We start from the raw sequence: 6,773 nt of genomic DNA on the forward strand, positions 1-6,773 counted from the left end.
GGCAGGCTCTCTTTCTCCCATTCATTCTCTTTATTAAGCAATCTATCGTAGTGGCATCTCCAGACCTCTTTCTTTGCATCCTCATTTAATGCAAGCGTACCATCATCCATGCGAACACATTTCTCTCCTACAACATCACTATTCTCTCTCCTACACTGTCTTGCAACCCGAAATACCTCGAGTCTTTGGTCCTCACGGCGCAGAACATTGGCAAATCTTTCCTTATCTGCTTCCCCTCTGGCTAAATAAACCTGTCGCCTAGCCTCCCTTCTGGCACATTGGTACAATTCCCTGCTACCACCGTATATATATATATATATATATCATCATCATCATCATCATCATCATCGTTTAACATACATTAAATGTGCAGAAAACAGCTTCTGTCACATTCAAGGGGAAAAAACTACAAGTAGTTGATAGCTTCTGTTACCTAGGGAACCAGGTCAGTGGGCAATAAACTGTGCTTGCGAAGTCTGTTGAGGCAAGTAAAGTCATTGTCGTGGGTGATAACAGTATTGCCTGATTGGCACCCATGCCAATAGCATGTAAAAAGCACCATTCGAGCATGGCTGATGCCAGTGCTACCTGATTGGTCCCGTGTCGGTGGCACATAAAAAGCACAATTTTAGCGTGATTGTTGCCAGTGCCACCGGACTGGCTCTTGTGCCGGTGGAATGTAAATAGTACCATTCAAGCATGGTCAATGCCAGTACCGCCTGACTGGCCCTCCTGCTGGTGGCATATAAAAAAGCACCCACTGCACTCTTGGAGTGGTTGGCGTTAGGAAGGGTATCCAGCAGTAGAAACTTTGCCAGATCGGATTGGAGCCTGGTGCAGCCTTCTGGCTTGTCAGCCCTCAGTCAAACCATCATGGAAAATGGACGTTAAATGATGACGATGATGATAACATGACTGGCATAATCATCACTATACTTGGCCTCATCACAACACACACACATCCCTACCATCATATCTATTACACATACCACCATTACTGCAAACACATTTATATCTTCCACTATTACAAAACTCTACTCTACCATTTCACATACCTGTTACCATTATTACTTCATTACACACATCACTGAAATTACACACACACCTCCATTAGTTATACCACTATTACATACCTTACTATCACTTAGTACAACTTCACGAACTAATGAAGGAGCCTATAAGTGGTTGTCAATTTGCTAGAAATAGTTACCATATCTCACTCAAATCACTACACACACACACACTGTAATAGAAGACATTGTGATCCTGAATTCCTTGCACATAGTAACACATAAGAAAAAGACTGATGGTCATATTTGGAATGCCTTTCATCATAGGTTTGTTCGATCAGGGTTGATCTATGGCTAAATAAATTACAGCAACAACAACTACAACTATAGCACAAATGTCCAGACTGACTCCATACAATAAACTACTCTTCAAAGAGTGCAGTGTAATCTTTATCTAAGTAGAGATAAGTTATATTAGAAGTCCTGGGTCTGTAACTAGTTACCTACAAACTCTTCTTCAAATTCACTTGACCAGAGGTGACCAAGGCTACACACTACAATCAAAATCAACATAGTTACTTAACCTGTTTGAGAAAAAAGTTAAATCCCCCTTTGGATTGTACCCTACTGTCACTGAAATGCTCAAATATATAGGATACATGCTTCCTGGATATAATATGTCAGAATAGGATACACGTTTCCTGAATATAATATGTCAGAAAAGATAAAGCAGTCTCAAGTAGAACGTCAATCAAATTTTAACACAGAAACATCATCATTACACATACTACCACTATATCCTCTTCTACTAAATACTGTCACCACGACAACTAAATTACCACCATCTTCTAACATGTTTTCCCTTCTCAATGAATGTACTGAAAAAGTTAATGAGATGAAGTATATGAATGCAGCCTTCCATACATGGCAGTGCATTGCATGTCTCTCTTCACTGTAACATCCCTTACTAAAAATATACATACATTCTCATATGCATGCAGAGCCACACATCAGTTTTCACACTTGGAAACACATATATGCGGAAAACCCCACACACACATGTATCCAACAGTCACACAGCTACAGATATTTCAAAGCATGCTTAGACATAGAAAAACAAACACACATGCATACAGGCAGACAAGTGCATACACCAAATGACCTAGACACATAAATACCCACACATATCCATATTCTCACATTGCACTGTGCTGGAGCTGTGTTTAACAGAGAGATGTTTACTACCATTTCCATTGAATGACAAGGACTGCCATTGTCAGGGTAAATAACAGTTATTGATGTTTCTGTAGTATAGGACAGAGTGAGAAGAGATATCGGAAATATTTCAGCACTAAATAGTCAACATGCCACCACTATACTCAAGCATATTTATATGCTTAACTGTTTTGTTGCCAGCTTTACTCTATCATATATGTGTTCAAATCAGCACATATGAAAGTGTCCAAAGTTAACCATTTAACTGTGAAATTATATTTCATGGTTATTCTAATAATGATGTTAAAAACCTACCAAAAAAATAGAACTGGTATTTTCTGTAAGTCACATTACCTCAATAAATTCGACATATCTCAACAAAAAATAGTTTCAAACATGGCATCCTCAATAAAAGATAGATTGGTATATAAAATTACTTTCTGCCATTCAGGATAAGAAAATTTTGAATGGATATATCTGATTGAAATTTCAGTTGGTAAAACTTCCATGAAATGGTATTATTTAATAATCTTTTGTTGTTTACCAAATAACAACTTGCTTGAAAAGCAGCTAAATCTCCTTCAAAGAACACCCAACTATCTTGAAAAGAGGATACATTAGATAGTGTAGTACTACATATCACTGAAAAGACATGGTTAGACTATTTCAGATCAGGCCTGATCAGGATTGATTGAGAGCAAGGCAACAACCACTGAATAAAACAGGAGTATATTGGATTGTGAAAAAAGCAAAATTTCCAGATAATCATATAATAAACTATTGGATGTTAGGGTGTGTAGTATAGTCCTCAACTAGCATGTCTGTAGAACTGAATTCACTGCACATGGTGCCATAGTTCTGATAAATTGACAAGAGCTCAGCATTCAATAACCCCATCAAAATTTTTATCATTGTGAAAATAAAAAGGACACAGGCAATTTATTACTGAGGTACAAAGATGAAAGTGAAGCTCTTTCAAGTAAAACTTCAAATTTTCAGCATGTCATGTAGTTCAGTCTGAGATAATTTAGAACTACTAATAAACTAAAAAGAATATTAACTAGTTTTACCCTTCACTTCCTACTAACATTCCCAAACCATATACCATCCACATGCTAAATCTGCATTGATTCCATTACAAAGATCTTGAAAAAACCCTTCAATGGGACCATGTCAACCTTGTCTCTTTTAACAATAATCACACCAAGAAAATACCACTGCACCATTGAGTGTCACTCAATGACAGCCCTTGTAGTTATTCCACATGTTGGGCACCAACGTCAACAATCTCAAGTGACAAAAGCACAGCCTTAGTATAGTCAGGATCACATCTCAAAGATTAGACCTTCCCTCTAGAGCCAAAAGATATTTCAACCACCATCAGCTGCTCTTACTCTTCAAGATTCAAGTGAAACTCACAACAGAGCACTGCTCCCACATTAGTACTGCTATGCACACTGAGTTTCTGAATCACATCCAGGGAGAGACCATTCAGCTGATTGGCACTCCAGAGACAATCTAGTCTTCCCCACGGACATACTGTCTCCTCTCTCCATCTTTTCTATCACTATTTTAATGGCCTCTGCCCTTCAGAGTTGGCTAGTCCACCATCTATCCATTGGTGTATTATACTAGTAATAACCAAATGAAATATTATTCATGTTACATGTGAATACAAATACATTGATGTTAAAAAGGTTAATACACTAAACTTCAGCTCTTTATATTCAATATTGTTTTTCCTACTGATCTTACCACTTAGGATTCTGAGCTTTCCTGAATTACAAAGAAAAATGTTTTTTAGTAATTGAATAATTATTTAATTTTTTACTAATCAAGAAAATTTCTTTGAAATTAAACCTGAAATCATAGAACGAGGCTGTATTGACAGAGGACTAGACAACTAAGAAGTTAATGTCTCATGTCATATTACCTACTTTTTGTTTATTTTTTTGTATTTAGTGGGAGGGGCAGTATCCATAGCTTTCTCCAATCCTCTGAGACCAGTATATATTTGATGTTATTAACATTCCATCTTTGTATAGTGACATGGGTTGAACAAGTCAGAAGTATGGCATAGCATTCATTGGCTTCATTCTATGTTATTTCAATTATGAATTTCAGCATCCTCAGATCTGACTTTACATCATCACAGACCTTTTAATTAAGGCATCTTCCAATTATTATGTGTTTTTATTTATCATACCTTATTACAAGTGATGCAGCTGACCAGAGCCTGAAGATTCATTTATAGTTATTGGTAAAAATATACTCAATGTGTAACTGATATATAGTTGTCAACAGCCCAGTCTACTGAGATGTAAATAAGTATCTTGCAGGATACTGTTTACTGAGATAAGAACCAGTGCCACAGTATAGTTGTCAAGTGTTTTATTAGGTTGCACTACTAAACAAAATTACTTCCATGTATGCATAAAAAAAAATACAGCTGAAAATTGCATGTGAGATTTTAAGAGACAGGTGCTGAAAATTTCCTGGTTTGGGTAAAAGAAAATACAATAAAATGATTTTATTCAACATACTCCCCTCTCAGATTCACACAGCCTTCCATACATGGCAGTGCATTGTATGTCTCTCTTCACTGTAACATCCCTTAATGTATATGCTTCACTCATTCTTCCTTAATCCATTACTAAAAATATACATACATTCTCATACACATGCAGAGCCACACATCAGTTTTCACACTTGGGAACACATGTGCAAAAAACCCCAACACACATGTATCCAACAGTCACACAACTACAGATATTATATATGCTACATATATAACTACAATATATATGTAGCAGTCCTTCAGTGTTTCTAAGCCCTGTAAAAGAAGGTTAGGTGTCTAACCAGGCCTTTCATGATACCCTTAAGACCAGGAACTTTACAGCACCCCTTTGTAAGTAGCTTCCCAATAACTTACCAGATAATGGAATTGCATGTGAATTTATATCATGCTCAAACAGAAATTATTTATTGCTGCACATAATTCAATTATCATACAATTAATTGAATTATGAAAAATTGTAGTAGTAACAATATCAACAATAAGAAGAAAAAAAAATGAAAGTTTAAAAAATAACTCCAGAAACAAATTAGTGAGTTAATAAATTTTATTTATCATTTATCATGGTAGCAGCAGCAATATTAAAATATTTATTACGAAAAAGAAAATTATTACTTACAACTGTAAAGGCAAGCATGGAATAAAATGGCAGATTAGAGTAAATAAAAATAGTCAAAAAATACATCAATGAGGATAAAAGATAGAAATATGAAAAGTTCTAAACTAACATCAAAAATATCTAGATAATTGAGTAATATACCAACTATGGACAATAGAAAAAATGGCCCAACTACAAAAATACTTTTATAATATCATAGAGAAATGCATCATTTTGAATATACAACTAAAATATTGTTTTAAATGTTAAGTATGAAATATATACACATGTATATAATATTAATTATACACACATACACACAACATGCACAGACACACATATAACACTATTATTGTTTAATTGGAAGTAAATTTTGATATGAAGTTTTTATGTGCTATTGCAGCACCGAGTTTGCATGCTCGAGAAAGAGAATACAATAAACTTTTCGTGGACTACAAGTCTCCAAAGAGCCACTGCTCAAATTAGGTTCCTGTAGTGTTATCCCTTTTTGGATGTGGTACTGTCATAGGGAAGTCTCCTTAAAAAGTGAGCTTTGAAAAAAAAAAAAAAAAAAAAAAAGAGGAAATCTGGAATTAAGTGTCCTTACTTAGCAAAAGAATGCCAAGTGGGATATAAACACACAAATGGGTTGTTTGTTTCTTAATCCATTTTAAGTATTCTTGAAGTTGAAAGGAGAGAGAGATGGTTGCCAAAACAACAAAAACAAGCCACAGTACATGAATAATCTGTTTTAAAGATGAAAAAGAAACATAAGATTCTCATTTGTTACAGGCTGATATTCTCTTCCAGATGAAGGGAAAAGTTCATGGCTATCACAATAAAAAAACAGTAGACTACCTGTCAAAGAGAATTAAAATATGATTGAATGGATGATAAATGGAAATAATTTCAAGATAAAAATAATTTATATATCACATAGCAGGTGACATGTTATAATGTATTTATATCATGTAGTGTTATTATCACACAGTGAGTTGGGTGTTGTGAGTTTTATATATCCCAAAGTGTGTTATATGGTACAACATGCTATACTTCACACAGTATATATCACACAATGTGTTATATGTTACATATCACACAGTTTAAAAAGTCAAATGTGTTAAGTGCACACATCACACAAGTTATTTCATCATATACTGCATATTTGAATGGTAGAGTTAATTCCTTGCCCAGTTTAACACTACTGCCTGGCCTTTGGATACCTTTAACCAAATTCACTGTTTTAAACATTTAGGGTAGCTTTCCAGTCAGAGGATGACTTCCTCTTACCAGTCCTAGAGGCCCTGAAAAGGGTTATAGGTGCTTCCCTATTTCCTTTGGCAATACCAAAAAAAAAAAGAAAAAAAGATATAAA

At 35.1% G+C, this 6,773-nt stretch overlaps 1 protein-coding gene across 2 annotated transcripts in view; it reads right to left on the reverse strand.

The window, feature by feature from the left end:
* Positions 1-5,329: 5,329 nt before the first annotated feature.
* The window catches only part of LOC106876335 (trophoblast glycoprotein), a 17,016-nt gene continuing 15,572 nt past the window's right edge, over positions 5,330-6,773 (reverse strand). Inside the window, exon 2 of one of the 2 annotated variants that reach the window (XM_014924836.2) lies at positions 5,330-5,421. The gene's annotated coding sequence lies outside the window, so the exon portion shown is untranslated. Of the gene's footprint in view, positions 6,257-6,773 lie in introns of both variants that reach the window. The other variant, XM_014924834.2, reaches the window with a different exon arrangement.

The sequence above is a fragment of the Octopus bimaculoides genome, chromosome 3, assembly GCF_001194135.2.
Source record: "Octopus bimaculoides isolate UCB-OBI-ISO-001 chromosome 3, ASM119413v2, whole genome shotgun sequence".
Lineage (NCBI taxonomy): Eukaryota > Metazoa > Mollusca > Cephalopoda > Octopoda > Octopodidae > Octopus > Octopus bimaculoides.